Genomic DNA, 19493 nt, shown 5'->3' on the forward strand with positions numbered 1-19493 from the left:
CAGCCAGTCCCCATATACACGCGCACCCCCTTATTGGGGAAACTCTCCAGGAAGTCAATAGGGCCTGTAAAACACATGTGCTCTCAACCACGGAGTGCTCGATCACCCCTATAAGAGGTAACCCTGACTTTCCTCCAGGGCTAGCCAAGTCTTACTTAGCACAGGAATGGCCATATGAAGAGATGTTTGCAAAACATTTCTTCCGCAGGGGGACGTTTGTACGACAACAAGACTTAGCAGCAATATCTAACACAAGGTCCTTCCCCTTCTGGCCCTATACTCAATTGATCCACTTTTTAGATAACCCAGGGAGAAGGGAAGGATTCACAAGAACCCCCATGGTGTTTGAATCTCTATGCTCGAGCTCAGCTCCCCAGAATAATGTAATTTCTGCACTTTATGCCTCCATGTTTGAAGAGACTTACTCTGTACTGCACTCGGACCATGCATTCTGGGAATCTGCATTAGGCAGGGAGATGGAAGACACGGACTGGGATCGCATTCACCTACTTATCCACAAGGGATCTCTAAACGTAAATGTACAGGAGAATGGATATAAGGTTAAAATGAGATGGTATAAAACCCTGGAGCTGCTCCATAGGATTTTCCCAACAGTATCAGATCAATGTTTGAGATGTGAAAAGGAAACAGGCACCTTCCTCCATGTGTGGTGGACATGCTCTCTGATCCGACCATACTGGAGCAAGGTACATGAGGTGACAACTTCCATCTCTTCAATGCCCTTAGAATTTACACCAGCGCAATATCTCCTTCATTTATCTAATATCCCTCAAAAGACATGCCTTAAATCGGCAGCCATGCACACGATTAACGCTGCCAGGATGTGCATTCCGGTACATTGGAGGTCTAAATTCCCACCTTCGATCAAAAACTCATATCAACCGCATAGAGACAATGGAGGAGCTGGTCCATTCCTCTCAAGATAGAATATCTAGCTTTTCAGCGATCTGGGAGCCATGGCTCACCTTTAAGAAATCGCAGCAATACCAAGCACTGATACAGAGTAATGATTGACTTCTGGCTTTGAAGTATTGTCAATGTGACTGACATTCGGAAGACAGGTATATACTTAATGTACCTGGTAACTCGGGTTTAACTTTAATTTAAATCACTGTTATTCGCAGATGGAGAAGGTAGCTGGTGGCAATCTCCACCCCCTCTCTGCCCAGTAGTTCTTCTTCTTTCAACTTTTCTCCAATACTCAATTACATCCCCCCTTCCCGAACCCTGAGACCCCCCTCCCCCTCCCCATAGTTTATTTTCTTTTCTCTCGCTCTCCCTTTTTCTTCTTTTTCTTTCTTTTCTCTTATTTTTATTTTACTTCTTTGTCCCGTGACATCTCCTTGTTGTGCTACTATTCCCTATGGGAGCTATAAGGCACTCTAACAAATGAGTGGAAAGAGGAAGGGAATCGCTAACACTGGCAGTTGTCATTTCCGCAACTCATGAATGAACTATACTTGGATTAGTCATCTTGCTCCAGTATAAAACCAATACTTGATCACAAGGGGGAATATAATAGGCTCTATTTCCCTAGCAATAACGTTGATGTAGAAGTGCACGTTAATCCCCGGGGAATGACCTAGTCTTTATATAATGTTGAATATACCTATCCCTGTAAGCCCTTTACTCTTTATGGTTTGTTTGTCTTAATAGATTCTGCATTTGTACATGCCTACTCAACTACATGCCATGTTCACTGTTGAATGATGTTACTACACTTTGTCTATGCAACTTGATTTTGTGTATTGATAAAATTGTATAATAAAAACTATTTGGTAAAAAAATAAATAAATAAATAGGTAAATAAATTAATTAATTTAAAATATAAAAATATGAAAATAGAAGATTAAAAATAAAAATGAAAATAAAAAAGTAGAAACAAGTGAAAACAAAAAGGTAAAAATTAAAAATGAAATAAATGAAAATAAATAATAAATAAAAAATAAAAATAAAATTAAAAATGAAATAAAAATAAGTGAAAATAAAATAAAAATATATGAACAACAGAGTCATAACACACACCATTATGAACCCTAAACTTTATGAGTGCAAGAGGATGGACTAATCATCCCCTCAACTCACGAATTTACAGGATATTTCTCAATAGAAAAATCAAATATCACTATTGATGCCATATAAACAATAAAATTACCATAAAAATATGCAAGAATTAGTAAAAAACGTAAGTGAAAATAAGGTAAATATCCACAAGCATAATCGATTCTCAATACTTCAAGAACTCTCTATGAATGAATTGATGTCCACATCTATGTTGAGGCCAAAGGGGGCATAACACTGTAAATGATGGATCCAAGACATTTCTAGCCTCAATATACCTCTAACGAGAGAGCTACCCCTCCAATGTACATTATATCTATCTATACCTAAAAAGATTGTTTTGGCAGGATCCTCATTATGGGTCAAAACATAATGCTTTGATACTGAATGTTTGGGAAAACCGTTCTTAATATTAGTAATATGTTCATTTAATCGAACAAAAAGGGGTCGCTTAGTCCTCCCCACATACTGAAGTCCGCAAAGACATTGGAGTAAATAAACGACCCCTTCCGTTGAGCACGTAATAAAAGGTTCAATGGTATGCTCATGTAATGTACTGGATGAAACGAATGTTCGTCTATGGGAGCAACCATTGAGAGAACAAACCCGACATCTACGGCACTGATAAAAACCCGTAAGATTTTCAAAGAAGCCTTTCTTTGAAACCGGAGAGATTAAAACGTTCGGTGCCAGCCTATCTCTAAGCCCTTGTACACACGGTCGGACATTCCGACGGAAAATGTCCGATCAGACCGTGTTGTCAGATAATCCGACCGTGTGTGGGCTCCATCTGACTTTTTCCATCGGAATGTCCGACCAACAATGTTTGAAAGCTGGATATAAAATTTTCCAACAACATGATCTGATCGGACTTTGTCCAATCGTTTGTAGAGAATTCCGATCAGACAAAGTGCCATGCATGCTCAGATCAAATTACGAGACCAAAGCTATTGGCTATTAGCCACAACGTAGTCCTGTCGCAACGAACGAATGTCATTACGTTCCGAGCGATCAGATTTGCCGACAGCTTTTTCTGACCGTGTGTATGCGTGTTGCAGTTTCGGACAAAATCTGTTGGAATAAATCCGACGGATTTTGTTGTCGGGATGTCCAACCGTGTGTACAAGGGCTTAGGGAGGGGGCCCCTTTGTATATGAACTGAGGCCTATCCGGTAGAATCGTATTTAGGACAGGGTCATTATTCAAAATATGCCAATGTTTATTGATTAATTTCTTAGGTGGTTATAAAAGGGACAAAAGTAGTTTGGTCATTGTGAGACGATTTAACCTTCTCTTTCCAAAGGTCCCCTCTGTCAATAGGGGAATCCTTCAATAGCCTTTACATCCTCAAGGGTGGTTTTCAGCATATCATCTGCATACCCCTTGTCCTGAAAGCGCTTAGACAGAATTTTAGCCTGCGTCAGAAATTGTTCCGAATTTGTACAGTTTACTTTGATCCTCAAAAACGGACTCTTTGGTATCGACCTTAGCCAAGATTGGTGGTGGTAACTATCAGTCGGAATGTACTAATTCCTATCCGTGCTCTTAAAGTAGGGGGAAGTGACAAATTGGTCAGAGGACTTAGCCCCTGTACACACGGTCGGACATTCCAGCAACCAAATCCGTCGGATTAATTCCAACGGATTTAGTCCGGAAGAGGTCCGGAAGTGGTGTTGCATACACACGGTCGGACTAAGTTGTCGGAATTTCCAGTTGCCAAGAACATGGTGACGTAAGCCGCATACGACAGCACTAGAAAAAGGAAGTTCAGCACCACGTCCGGCACCCTTTGGGCTCCTTCTGTTGATCTCGGGTTTATCGCGTGTTAGTAGAAGTTTGGTGAGAGACGATTCACGCTTTTCAGATTTGTGCTTCAGTTCGGTACTGCTCTTCAGTTTGTGCTTGTCTGTGCTTATCTGATTATCAGTGCGTGTAGTCAGTAAGCATTTGTTTCTCATTGTGGACTATATCTTGGTATAGTACGCTTTGATTTGCATTGCTTATTGTCTGCTTGCTTCTGCTTTTCAGGTCGTTCTTTCAGGCATTGCTGTTTATCGGTGCTTTCTGTTGTCCGTTCTGACCAGCCGACCGTTTTAAACCATGTTTCGTGTACGTACTCGTCGTAGAGTTTGTGCTGTGCAGGGGCTTGGTGTTGGGCTTTTAGCTTTCACACAAGCCCAGTCCATGAACAGGGCGAGGAGGCGTTTGTGGACCAAGAATTGGTTGCGCCAGCGTGACCAGTTCTCGCGCATGCCTTTGCTCCATGAGATCCGGGAGAATAATCCTGATGATTTCAGGAATTATCTCTGGATGACGGACCCCATTTTTCACCGTCTGCTGGCTTTGCTGTCCCCTTATATCACTAGGCAGGATACCTGCATGCGGCAAGCCATCACTCCGGAGCAGAGGCTCATCGCCACGTTGCGCTACTTGGCAACAGGGAGAAGCCTTCAGGACCTAAAGTTCTCCACAGGCATCTCCCCCAAGGCTCTGGGAATCATTATTACAGAGATCTGTTCTGTCATCATTCAGGTCCTGCAGAAGGACTATATGAAAGAGGAAGTAAACCCCTTCAAACCACTTTGACCTACAGGCCTATTAAGGCTTACCTGTAGGTCCAAGCAATATCTCCTAAACCTATATGGTTTAGGAGATATTTGCCAGAAAATGGGCACCGCTGTCTACGGCGCATGCGCCGTAGACAGCGGCGCGCAGGCGCAGTAAATGCGGCAAGTCCAAGAATGGATTTGCCTAATTTGTCGACTCCCGTGCGCATGCGCGGGAGTGACGTCATCGCGGCTTCGCCGAATGGTAGCGTCGGAGCTGCGAGACGCGACTCCCGTGCGCATGCGCGGGAGTGACGTCATCGCGGCTTCGCCGCTGTCATTGGTCAGAGCTGCGAGGCGCCACCAGCAAGATGGACGCGGCGGACTACAGGGATCAGCGGCGACTTCGCTGGCTCCTGTGTCAGGTAAGTGACACATAATGAGCTACTATGCGATGCATAGTAGTCCATTATGCTTTACCTTTGCAGGGAAAAAAAGAGGAAGTAAACCCATCAGGGTTTACTTCCTCTTGAAGGTACGTTTTCTCCTTTAACATCACATTCTACGTATTGAATGATTGCTAATGTCTTGTATTTCTTTCCTCATTCTCTAATTACCATGATTGCAATATGCTCTAATTCATATGCTCTGCCCCTTTGTCCTCATGCATGCTGGAAGCTTTTCAAGTTCCTTTTTTGTCCTTCATGCATATTTTCCTTCACTAACTTCCCCACCATGCTCTTCTGGGCCCATAAACCTATAGTCTAGTCACTTACCAATGTCTTTTGTCAGCTCCATAGTATTGCTTTCCCCTAAACACCCCCTAAAATGTGTACAAATGTTATGTGTGTGCTTCAATTCATGCAGAGTGCCTTTTATTTATTTTTTGGTTGGGCCAAACTCATTAGGAACCCCCCTCCCCCCAACTGCTAGGTCAGCTGATAGCAATCCTCTATCTGCTGACTTTACCAAACCTAATACACACTCTACCTACCTTTTTTCTGGTCACATTTATGGAGGAATTCACCAAAGCGTGTAGTGCAAGGGCCTGCCTTAATACTTTCAAATGCTAAATTTTTTTTTCTCCTCTTATTATCTTGATAGGTAATAGCAGAATGTCAAAATGTGCTTCCATTTTTTTCTATTTTTGGTATTATGACACTTCTTACCTGTCCGGTGGGCTGCCAATAGTGTAAGTAAGGAGGGGCTGCCCAAAATATCACACATTAGTTATGCATTCAGCTCTCAATCAAGTGGAGAGGGTTACCTGTCCAAAACATCCCCCCCCCTCATTTTTTGCTAGGGTCCATCAGATGGGGGGTGGGGGAGGGATGGGGGGTGATGACTCTGATAAGGGGACCTTATACTTTTGGCTTTAAATATTCATTTCCCAAAATGTTATACTGATCTTGGTCAAAAATGTTGGTGTCTAATCTGCTTGCAATGTTGATGTGCCAAATTACTAATTTTTTTTCTTGTTTCACTCCACAGTTTCCTTCAACGCCACAGGAATGGTAGACTGTGGCCTCCCACTTTGCCAGCTGTTGGGACTTTCCCAATTGTGGAGGTGCCATTGATGGGAAACACATCCGCATCGTCCCACCCCCCAACCCGGGGCCGTACTATTATAATTACAAGGGGTTTAATAGTATTGTGATGTTGGCGGTGGTGTCAGCGACCTATGACTTCCTGTATGTGGACGTGGGGCAAAATGGCCGGATGTTGGATGGTGGAGTGTTCTTACGGATGGAATTCTACTGGCGTCTCCAGAGTGGCAATCTTTGCTTGCCACCCACAGAGGAGAATCAGGAAGGACTCCCGTTTGTATTCATCGCGGATGAGGCGTTAGCCCTGGCAAACCACTTGATGCGGCCTTTCCCGATGAGGACCCTCAACCCAGATCAGAGGATCTTTAATTTCTGGCTGGCCAGAGCCAGAAGAGTCGTGGAGAACACTTTTGGAATACTGGCCAGCCGGTTCCGCCTTTTTTTAACGCCAATCCACATGGCTGAATATAAACTCAATCACATAGTGCTTGCCTGCTGTGTTCTGCACAATTTCTTGAAAAGACATTCAGCTAACTATGTGGTCTCAGTTGGCCCAGATACAGACTTGCCTGAAAATGTCAATCTCACGTCCCTTGAAGCTGCTCGTCCTGGCTTGCCCCCCAAAAGCGCCCGCGAGGTCAGAACCCAATACATGGAGTACTTTGTGGGTAGGAGGGCCATTGATATGCCAGACAATGTCTGAGAGGCATTTTTGTAATAAATTTTTCTTTGAAATTACAATAATCTTTGTTTTCATTTACTGCTTGGCTTGGTTTTAGGTGTCTCCTAGGTATTTTTGCTTTTTTTTGTTGGGCTTTTTTCTACAACAGTGCAAACCCAAGTTCTGAGCAAGATGAGGTGACAGTTTCTTCTTCAGATAATCTTATTATGTTGTGGGTCTGCTACATACACACCTTGTTTTTGTTGCTAATGTATGTAGTGCATTACTGACAAACATATTGCTCATTTTCAGCACCATGGCAGAAATATGTGGGGTCAGGAAAATGGCGTGATTGGGGAAATTTACACATCACTGTGGGGGTTATTTACTAAAGGCATATCCACTATGCACTACAAGTGTACTGCAAAAGTGCACCTGAAACTGCACTTGGAGTGCAAAGTGGAGTTGCCTTTAGTAAATAACACCCATTATCACCAAAAACAACAATTTTACTCCAAATACTGCTTTTGCGCATTGAAAAAGGAAACCACACATTGTTGATAATTTAACTTTTTAATCAAAGCACATTCACATGTGCATTTAGAAAAGGGTTTTACAACAAACTAACATATTGGGTGTATCAAAAACATTATTTTAGTTAACTTTTTTGTAACTTGGCGTTTTTGTGTAAACAGGCATGTATCAAAGCATAACATACAGAACACAGGAACTTACAAAGTTCAACTTTGAAAAGTGAAGACAATATCAGACATGAGTATGTACAAACTGGGCTGATATTGCCTTCATCAGATGGGGTGTCACCCCTGGAAAAGCCAAATTTGGAAGATGGACATAGTGTGTCAACATGTGCTATCTCCCATCATGGGGGATCAATGTACATGTTTTGGGGGTGCAACCCCTTCATCTCAGCCACTTTCCACAAAACACGTACATTGATCCCCCATGATGGGAGATAGGGCATGTTGACACACTGTGTGCATCTTCCAATTTTGGCTTTTTGTAAAATACAAAAGTTGTTTTTTAAAAACACAAAAATCAAACCCTAGCTAGTTTGGGGTGTTTCAGACTCTCCCCAAAACATCAATGATGTTCTTCATTTTATGTTGAACATCATTGATGTTTTTCTGTATATTTTTTAAATCGTGATTGCACCCCATTATCTCCCCAATCAGGATCTGGGCACTTTCACTGGTAAAAGGTGATTCTTCTTCCACAACACCTAAAAAAAAAGCAAAAAAACACACCATGTATTATAAATATGACGAAATACATTGATTAGCTTACCGTAAGCTGTGGTCTCCGACACTCACCTGTTGTGGTGACAATTTGTCCAACTTCAACGATCTCTCCTTCCTCCTCCTCCTCCTCTGCTTCTGGTGTTGGAATTTCGCCTTCTTTGGGAGGTATGGGTCCCTGGTGTCCTCAGACTTCCCGAGTCTTCTCTCCCCTATGAGAATGTAAAAAAGGAATACTTAGCACACAGAGGGCAGAAATAGGAATATGAAACATTGCTTGGAAGAGTGGTACAATTGTGTTTTTTGGCTGAGTTCAAAGGTGAGAACATTATTTTGGACACTTTCTAAAGCAGGAATACTTACCTGCAGTGTGAACAAATGTAGTGAAGTGTAATTTGGGAAAACATTGTTTTGGAGTGGGCTAACGAACAATGTTCATTACGAATGAATGAACCCATGAACTTGAAAGTGGCCATTTTAAACTACAAAACTAAATCAAAGCACATGGAGCAGTATGCAAGCAAGAATAATCATATGAACACACAACTACTTACTTTTTTGAAGAACACGCTTGATCCTTCTGTACCGATCGTGCTCCCTCAGTTTCAGGTCTGATCAGTGTTTTCTCAGTTGATCCTTGGATCGTCGTACCCCAAAATTCTTCTGAAGACTCTTCACAACTTTAGTCATGATCTTGGCCTTTCTGATATTTGGGTTTGGGTAAGGTACATACTTCCCATCATAGTCGGTCCTCTTCAATATGTCCACCATCTCCAACATCTCTCCAAAAGACATATTTGAGGCCTTAAATCTTCTCCTCCAGGATCGGGACGTTTCAGGCTCCGGGCTTTCCTCGCCCTCCTCCTCGTTAGTGGAACTCTGATTGCGCACCTGCGTTCTCTCCGCCATGTGCTTTCCCCACTGCGCCGAAAGAGAAGTGGTGGGGAATAGTAGAGAAAGAACATCAGGGGCGGGCAGAGTTTCACGCATGCACACTGTATATAAAACGCAACACGCATGTGTCATACGTACGATCTGTGAACAGAGTGAGGAGCTGACGCACCGATCGTGCAAACGAAGGTACAATTTTTAACTTGGTACATCACTAGCCTATACTGCTTCTATATAGGCCTATGTTGGGACAACATTAGGAGGGTTTAGCATGGCATTATTATTATTTTAGGGTTTGTCTTGTGTTGTTTCTTGCAGACAAGATGGATCCCTTCAAAAATTCCAATTTTATGGGGCTATTCGTTGAACTGTTCAGGGAGCTGCCCTGCCTGTGGCACATGAACAACCCCTTTTATAATGACTGAAGAAAGAGGAAGGCAGCGCTGGAGAAACTTCTTGCTTTTGTGCGGATCATGGTCCCCACGGCAGACATGACCTATGTGATGGCCAAAATTGGTGCCATGAAGAGTACATATCTCAGGGAGCGAAAGAAGCACCAGGATGTTGTACTACCAGAGGCTGCATTTTCTGGTAGATCGGGGGAACCCAGGCCACCATTCTATCGGCTTCCTTTACCCCCAGCTGAGGCTTCCGATGTCCAACCTGGGCCTTCCAGGCAGCAACATGTGGAGGGGCCCAGCTTGAGACAGGTATAGCATTGTTTAACATATTTCTTGTCGTACATTTAATGATGTTAACTAGATGTTATTATTGATCAGTAAGTTGTGATTTAACAAAGTGGTTTACATCTCAATAGAGAGTAGTGACCAAAAATGTTTGGGACAAGAATGAAAAATGCTAGGCTCAGAATGATAGTCTGTTCTATTTAGTAACATTCAATTTGCAACAGTCAAGAGCACAAAATTGTGTGATTGATGAGCAAAAATCGAAAACTATGTCCCATTTTCATACACAGGAAGACCTCAGCCGGGGGGAGGCTGTGGCAAGTAGCAGCCAGGAGGTCGACCATGGCCGCCCTTCTCCTCCTCCTGCCACAACTACAGGAGCCGAGCCACAGCCTGGAAGGAAGCCTGGAGGGAAGTGCCCAAGGAAGACGAGAGAGTGATGGCCTGGGTTCAGTCTGGTCTGACATAAGATGCAGCCTCTTGTAGAACCACATCCTGGGGACATAGATGGCATCTGCTCTTCCTGATCTCTGGGACTTCTGGACCAGACTTCTCCCCCTGAGATATGTACTCCTCAGGCCACCAATTTTGCAATCTGCAGGCACCTGCACCCTTTCGCTGTCTTCACGCTCCCTGTTCACACCTCCAGGGGTGTGAAGACCGGAACCGTGCAAGAGGCCACCCTCAACAGTCTGACTCCGCTGCAAGGTACGTGACAGTACGATCCAGCAAGAATGGAGTCCGACAGGGGGGCCTCACCTTTGGAAGCCTTGTGCCAACAGATCTCCGCCCTTACCCAGGCAGTCCAGGGCCTGCAAGATGGTTATCATCAACTTGAGCAGAGAGTGGAGTCATTAACACCAAGCACCACTGCTTCCCAAGGGGCCACAGCATCCCGGTCTTCCAGTCCGGCAACTTCAGCATCTGCACCTACAGTAGTGGTGCCACCCCCCCGAGCCTCGAGTTCCCAGGTTTTCCGGAGATCGCAGCAAATTCCGTGCCTTCAGAAATGTGTGCCAATTATATTTTCTGCTACAGCCTCGTACCTTCTCCTTGGAGAGCACAAAGGTGGGATTCATTGTTTCCTTACTTCAGGGGGAACCCCAAACCTGGGCTCACTGCTTATTAGAACAGGCCATCCCTCTGCTTGATACTATGGACTCTTTCGTGAATGAGATGGCTAAGTTGTATGATGACCCTCAGCATGCCACAACTGCTGAGGCCAGTCTCCATGTTCTCCAGCAGGGTCGCAGACCCGTATAGGATTACGTAACGGACTTCAGGTGGTGGAGTCCTGATACTCAGTGGAATGACACCGCCCTACGTTCCCAGTTCCGCATTGGACTTTCCGAGCCTCTAAAAGATGAGTTGGCCCGTATCGGAGTTCCCAGTTCTTTGGAGGACCTAATACAAGTATCAATTCAAATCGATCGTCGCCTCAGGGAACGGAGATCTGAGAGAATCTGCCAGATCCGTCCCACATGGATGTTACCTAAGGTTCCTGAATCATCCTCCCATTTCTACACCTGCTAGCACTTCTGAAGCTCCACAGCCAATGCAAATAGGCTTGCTTCGTTCACCGTTATTTCCGGAAGAAAAGCAACGCTGACGCCAGAACAATCTCTGACTCTATCGTGGAGAAGCTGGTCATTATGCAAATACATATCCAAACAAGATCCGTAAGTTCAAAACCTCATCTCTTGAACCCAATACATTGCCTTTGACAAAAATGGATTCACATCGCTGTTCCCCTTTCCTTACAGCTTCCAGAAGGAACACTCCAGGTTCAAGCTATAGTTGATTCTGGCACCTGTAGCTGCTTCATTGATCATGCTCTCGTTCTTCAACACAATATTCCATTGATACCCAAGCAAGGTCAACTCTCCATACAATTAGTGGATGGATCAAACATCAGATCTGGCCCCATTACCCATGAGACTCAACCGTTATCCGCCAACATACTACCCGATCCTCAAGAACTACTCCGCCTTGATGTAATTTCTTCACCACTATTTCCAATCATTTTGGGAATGCCCTGGTTACAGGCCCATAATCCCCAAATAAACTGGGTGACTGGTGAGGTGGTTTTTCAGTCCGCTTACTGCTTTCAGAATTGCCTCAAGATCTCACACCATCTGGTCCCAGTCATTGCCTGCTCAGGCCCTACATCTGAGACCCAGAGACTGATCCCAGCCACATATCATGGTTTCCTAGACGTTTTTGACAAACGAAAGGCTGACACTCTTCCTCCTCATCAGGTTTACGATTGCCCAATTGAATTATTGCCAGGGGCCGAAATTCCTTTCGGAAGGATATTTCCCTTATCGGAACCTGAACTTCTGGTCCTCAAAGAATATATTGATGAGAATCTCAAGAAAGGATTTATCCGACATTCCTCTTCTCCAGCTGGTGCTGGAATGTTCTTCATTGAAAAGAAGGATCATTACAGGGATTTGAATAAGGTGACAATTAAAAATCACTATCCCCTTCCATTGATCCCGGAATTATTCCAGAGACTTCGGTCGGCGAGAATATTTACAAAGCTGGATTTATGAGGGGCCTATAATTTGATCAGAATCTGTGAAGGGGACGAATGGAAAACGGCTTTTTGGACACGCTTTGAGTATCTGGTCATGCCATTCGGACTCTGCAATGCACCAGCTACTTTTTAGCATTTTGTTAATGATATTTTCAGGGACTTTTTGGATTTGTTCGTAATTGTTTATTTGGATGATATCTTGGTATTTTTAAACTCTCTAGAAGCACATCGTGACCATGTAAAACAGGTTCTTCTCAGACTAAGGCAAAATGGACTCTATGCTAAAGCCGAGAAATGGTAGTTCGAACGTCAGACCATTCAATTCTCTGCCTAGTGATATCAACTGAGGGAGTGGAAATGGATCCTCAGAAGGTTTCAGCCATTTTGTCCTGGCCACCTCCAACTGACAAAAAAGGGGTGCAACGTTTCATTGGGTTCTCTAATTTCTATAGAAAGTTTATCAAGAATTTCTCCAGTGTTATAGCACCTATCACACAACTCACCAGCAAACAAAGTCAGTTTCAATAGGACTATTCACATCTGCCCCAATACTTAAACATCCTGACCCTGCTCTGTCTTACACTCTGGAAGTGGATGCCTCAGAGAATGCTGTAGGAGCCATTCTGTCCCAACGCCAAGGGCCTAAGTCATTAATGCACCATGTAGCTTTCTTTTCCAAAAAACTAGGTGCGTTGGAAAGGAACTATGATGTGGGGGATCGGGAACTTCTGGCAATAAAATCGGCCTTAGAAGAATGGCGCTACCTCCTGGAAGGGGCAACACACCCAATATTGATCTTCACAGATCATAAAAATTTGGAATACCTCAGAACGGCCAAACGCCTCAGGCCCCGGCAAGCGAGATGGGCTCTTTTCTTCTCCCACTTTAGTTTCCATATAACTTACAGACCAGGATCCAAAAACAGTAAACCTGATGCGTTATCCCGTATGTTCACAGAAACTGAAGTCTCATCCCCTACGGACACTATTCTGCAAGCTGGAAATTTTTTACTAACACAATCTAGTTTTCTTTCACAGGTTCGTCAGTCGTCCTGAGGAGCATCAGTCTCTCCAGATACTAACCTCCAAGAGAAGGATGGTCTCTTCTGGCAAGGAGACAAACTCTTCATCCCTCAAAATCTCCGCACTTCTGTTCTACAGGTTTGCCATGACTATCCCCTGGCAGGTCACTTTGGGGGGTCACAAGACTATGAATTTAGTTCAAAGACACTTCTGGTGGCCAAATCTTGCAAAGGACTGTAGGAACTCAACTCTTGTCCAACCTGCCTCAGGAATAAAAATAGCAAAAATAAAGCCTGGGGATTGTTGAGACCATTACCCATCCCTGAAAGACCATGGTATAAAATCGCAATGGATTTTATTGTTGAGCTCCCTCCATCTGAAGGGTTCTCTTCTATCTCTGTGGTGGTGGATCGTTTTTCTAAAATGGCACACTTCATTCCCATGAAGGGAACTCCATCTGCAACTGAGACAGCCAGAATATTCATTAAAGAAGTTGTTAGGCTCCATGGAATTCCCAGTGATATTGTCTCTGACTGTGGAGTTCAGATCACGTCAAAATTCTGGAAGTCGTTGTGTGAAGCTCTAGGTATCAAACTAAATTTTTCCTCAGCCTATCATCCCCAAACGAACGGGCAGACAGAACGTACTAATCAGACGTTGGAGCAGTACTTACGTTGTTTCACTTCCTTTTCCCAGGAGGATTGGGCCTCATTATTACCCTTGGCAGAATTTGCATTCAATAATTCTACTCACTCGGCCACAAACCAGTCACCATTCTTTTCTAATTATGGTTTTCATCCTTCTTTTCTGCCAACGTTTATACTGGATTCTCCTGTACCAGCTGTCCAGGATAGGCTAAATTTCTTTGTTACCAACAACCAGGTACTTAAAGAGGGATTCCACCTAAAAAAAAAATATTAAAAGCCAGCAGCTATAAATACTACAGCTGCTGACTTTTTTTTTTTTTAAACTTAATGTTTATTGAAATTTTTGAAAAAAAAAAAGAAGGACATAGACATCACCAAATGGGCATATCCCGGTGTGAGTATAAACAGAGATGATAATAAAGGCAAGGTATTCAAACATTCAGAAGAGAATGAGGGAAGAAAAGTAAAGACAGGGGGGGGGGGGGAAGGTAGAGGGGCATAGTTACACACGTAACTAGAGTTAGTCAGTGATCACCAAACATAAAGAGCAATTAAGTCCTTAATAAGATATAGACGATGGGTATGATCATAGTAGAGGAGCACTCCTCGGATTAGTAATCCAGAGCTCCCAGGATCTGCGAAAACGACTTGTGGAATGGTAAGCTTTAGCAAAATAATGTTCCATCTGAAAGTTCTGGTTAAGGATTTGAATGACTTCTTCCAATGTGGGGGGGAGGGCTGTTTTCCATCTTCTCGCAATTGCGAGTCTGGCTGCAATAAGTATGTGGGTAACCGGAGTACGGAGGTGGTTAGGCCAAGCAGGGATGTGAAGTCCCAGTAGAAGATCCAGTGGGGATAGAGGAAGGGTTACTCCAGAGAGTGAGAGAATTAGGCTCTTAACTTTGTCCCAGTAGCTTCTCAATAGGGGGCATTCCCACCAGATATGTAGCAGGGAACCGATTTTGTCGCAATTCCTCCAACACTTGGGCGAGGTGTTTAAGTATATTTTAGCCAGTCTTTCTGGGGTAAAATACCATTTATGAAATAGCTTCTGCGTGGATTCCCAGTGAGTGATGCAGCGGGATAAACGTAGTGGTAGTAGGAGGGCTTTCTGCCATTGCAGCTGCGTCGGTGGCTGGTCTGTAAGGGGAGACCAGTATTGCATGCTGGAGGAGAGAAGATCCGAGTGAGGTTTGGTGAGAAGTTTGTATATCACAGAGATCCCTTTGCTTTTGGGAGTTTCAAGAGTATAGTGTGTGAGTAAGGGGAGTGTCAGGCAGTCCAAGGATGAGTATCACATTTTGGAGAGCATAGATCTGATCCTTAGGTAGAGGAAGAAGGTTTGTTTGGGTAGTTCGTATTGCTCCATGAGACGTGTAAAGGTTTTCAAGGTGGAGCCTTCAAAAAGCGATCCAAGGTAAGTAAGGCCTCGGTTTGTCCATTCTGAGAGGGGTAGATCTGGGGAGATAAGTTGAAGTGCATCAAGGGGTAGTTTAGTCAAGGTCTCCACCGAGATCCCATCTGTTGATTGTATTAACGCTGACCATGTTTTCTTTGAGGCCGTGATGGTGTCAAGCGGGTAACGCAGGGGAGGGAGCTTAAGCCAGGTGGCTGCAAGCAGAAGCTTAGTGTTTGTGTCCAGTATGGTGGATTCGATCTGTTTCCAGTTTGAATGGCGGTTATCCGACCACCAAGTTTTCAGTTGGTCTAGAATGGAGGCTCGGTAGTAGGCCTGGACGTTAGGTGCCCCTAGCCCTCCAGAGTGAACTAGAGTCAGTACTATAGATTTCTTCACTCTAGGACGTCTCTGCTGCCAGATGAAAACGTTAAGAATCCCCTGAAGTTTTTTGAGTTGGTGTTGCGTCATTGGGAGGGGTATGGTTCGAAAAAAATATAGGATATGCGGCAGCAGATACATTTTAGCCTGAGCTATCCTTCCAGCCCAAGAGGCCGGAAATCGGCTCAGGTCCTTAATGAGGCTAGTAAGCTTGCCCACGAGGTCTTCGAGATTGGTTCTAAGTAGTAGTTGGCTAGGAGATGTCAAATGAATTCCCAAGTAGGGAAGAAAGGAGTTCGGGGGCCCAGGCAAAGGGGAAGGTGGAGGAGATTGATTTTGACGTTTGCGGGTCTAAACCAAGGTTCAGCATGAGGGATTTGCTATGGTTCAGTTTATACATGGATATTCTGCTGAACTGTTCCAAAACTGCGTGTACCGCAGGAAGCGAGGAAAGAGGGTCAGTCAGGGCTATGATTACATCATCAGCGTAGAGGCCAATTTTGTGATCAGTATCTCCGATTTTTATTCCAGATATCTTTCGGTCTGATCTTATCGTCTGTGCTAACGGCTCCATCACTAGGGTGAAAATCAGTGGGGATAGCGGACACCCTTGTCTGGTGCCGTTGGTGATTTGGAAAGGTTGGGAGACTACTCCCGATGTCCAGATGCGTGCCGAGGGGTGGGAGTATAAGCCCATTATCGCTTTATGAAATGTGCCAGACACTCCAGATTTGTGGAGGACTGCCTCCATATAGGGCCAGTACACCCTGTCGAACACCTTCTCTGCGTCCAATGCCAGAAGCAGAGAAGGCGTTCCAGTATGCTCCGTCCACTGTATCAAGTCGATAAACCTTCTAGTGCCGTCGGATGTCTGCCTGCCAGGCACAAATCCGACTTGATCAGGGTGTATGAGTTGGGGAATGACAGAAGACAGTCGTTGTGCGAGTAATTTAGCATACAGTTTTGTGTCCGTGTTGAGAAGGGAGATAGGGCGGTAGTTGCCTGGATTGTCCGGGGGTTTACCTGGTTTGGGGATGGTGACTATCAAGGCATCAAGGGATTCTTTCGGCAGTACTCCCGTGGTGGCGAACTGATTGTACATGTCACATAAATGGGGGACTAATAGTTGGGAAAACCGCTTGTAGTATTCGCTAGGAAGTCCGTCGGGGCCTGGAGCTTTATGTAGAGGGAGGTTTTGGATCAATTTGTGGATCTTGGAGTGTGTAAAAGGAACTTCCAACTGTTTGATTTGCGTCGGGGATAGAGAAGGGAGGGAGATAGAAGATAAGAAATTGGCAATGTCGTGTTGGGAGGGGGGTGGAAGTGGATCTGAGCCTGACAGATTGTACAATTTCGTATAAAAATGTCCAAATTCATTTGCAATATCTAGCGGGTTAGTCATGCGTCTGCCCTGGGAGTTAGTGAGGTGTGTGATTTTTTTGTTAGCTAGTTGCTTCTTAAATTGTCTAGCCATATAGGCCCCTGGTTTATTGGCTGCTGAGTAGGTCAGCAGGCGTAGTCTTTTAATGTAGTAATCAAAGTTTTTACGAAGGTGGTCACTGAGCTGGAGTCGGAGGTTTTTGAGTTCCGAGGAGACGGCCTTCGATGGGGATTTCTTGTTGGAGAATTCTAGAGACCTGATTTTAGTCAGGAGGGATTCCGTCATGCGTGAGTGTTTTTTCTTTGCCTGGGAGCCAAGTTTAATAAAAAGACCTCGTAGGCAAGCCTTATGTGCGTTCCATACTATGGAGTGATCAGAAACTGAGTTGACATTTTGTTGGAAATAAGTCTCAATCTCGGATCGTATTGCAGTTTCAAAGTTAGGATCATTAAGGAGGGAGGTGTTAAGCCTCCACACCGTGTGTTTGGGCGTTTGAGAAGGGGAAGCCAATTTAATCGTGACCGGAGCGTGGTCAGACCCCGATATCGTGCCTATGTGGGAGGATTCAATAGACTGGAGTAAATGTTTGTCTGCGATAAATAAATCGATACGAGAGTAAGACTGATGGGGAGGAGAAAAGAAGGTGTAATCTCTCTCTAAATCATGCATGCATCTCCAAGCATCATATAAGTCCTCACGTTGGAGGAGAGAGGCCAAAGCTGAGGGCCTGCATCTTGAGAAACTGGTGGTGTCCAGCGTATGGTCAATAATTTCATTAAAGTCTCCGCAGATTAGCAGAGGGGAAGATCTGTAGGGTGCTATTTTGGAGAGGAGGGTGGAGTAAAACTTCTTCTGGGCACCATTAGGGGCATAGATATTGACCAGAGTGAGAGGGCGACCGTCAAAGGTGGCTGAGAGGACGATGAACCTGCCATCCTCATCGCATTCACAGTGGTGTAGCATGAAGTTAACGCTAGCGTTCACAGCGATCATAAACCCCCTCTTCTTTTTCGGGGCGTTAGCGAAGAAGCAGTGGGGGTATTTCTTGTTGCTACACTGGGGTGGCTTGAATTTAGAGAAATGTGTCTCTTGGACGCAAAGGACATCTGCATGATGACCCAGTGCTTCCTTCCATAGTAGATTACGCTTAAAAGGAGAATTGAGGCCTTTAACATTTAGTGAGGTGATCGTGAGAGACATGATAAGAGTTTTGCCAGGGAGATGCAAGCAAGCGGAGAGAGATCACACCAACCAATGAATACCAAGCCAAGAGAACAGAAAGGTTGAGTAGGCAAAAAACAATCACAAATGAAAAATAAAAAAAATAAAAATGCTAATGAACTGGTATATAACAAGATATAACAACGTATAACAGTGAGAAATGTCACAAAGGATGTGTGCGCAGCACACTAATAACCTGGGGGTTGGAGGGAAGAAACAGAAGGTATATTGCCCAGGCTGGATATGACAGCTCTAGGGGATCTGGGGCATTAGCATACTCAGGTTTTTTCCGCCAGTTTGGTCGCGGCACGTCTGGTGGGTCCAGAGGGTGAGCCGGAGGAGTTAGAATGACCCGTGTCTCCCGGGGGAAGAGGAAGGAAGCCCCAATTGGTCAATTTTTTATATCCATCTTTCGGGGTAAGGATTGGAACGATTTTCTGCTGGTGGGTGACCAGTAACTTGGTAGGGAAGCCCCATTTGTATGTTATGTTTTTCTGTTGGAGGATGGAGGTTACCGGGGAGAAGGCCCTGCGCATCTCCATTGTGGCCGGCGACAGGTCAGTGAAGAGCTTAATGGAAGCGTAGGGGGCCGGTAGGGACTTCAGGTTTCGCACGGAAGAGAGTATTTGTTCCTTGACCTGGAAGAAATGTATACGGGCCAGAACATCTCTGGGGACGTCATCTGGGAGACATGGTGGTTTTGCAATTCTATGGGCACGGTCTATGAGCATGTCTCGTGCGGTCAGGCGAGGAAGTAAGGACGAGATGAGTTGTTGCAAGTATGGGGTCAGGTCGCTTGGCGTGACCGATTCGGGAATGCCTCTAAATTTGATATTATTTCGTCTGGAGCGGTCTTCCAAATCGGCCAGTTTCATTTTTATGTGTCGGAGTTCTTCCGTGTGATGGTCTTGCACATCTAGCAATTCGTTGTGAGCTTTAGAGTAATCTTGAAGATTTTCTTCAAGAGCGTCAGTGCGTTCCTCAATGCAATCAATGCGGTCATGCATCTGGGAGATGGAGATCTGTAGCTCCCTGTGTAGGTCTTGCTGCAAGGTAAGTAGCATGTTTTTCAATGTGGATTCAGACACTGTGCTGTCTGAGGCAGGCATGGCCGCCAGTGAGGGGGTAGTATGAGAAGTATGAGTCCCGGCCACAACTGCAGACCAAAGCTGCTTTTTGGCATGTGGAGCTTTGTTTGGGGAATGTGCTGGGGAGGTAGCCAGTCTCTTACCTCTGT

This window comes from Lithobates pipiens, unplaced genomic scaffold (assembly GCF_037356315.1).
Source record: "Lithobates pipiens isolate NorthernLeopardFrog02 unplaced genomic scaffold, aLitPip1_a1.2 Scaffold_22, whole genome shotgun sequence".
Lineage (NCBI taxonomy): Eukaryota > Metazoa > Chordata > Amphibia > Anura > Ranidae > Lithobates > Lithobates pipiens.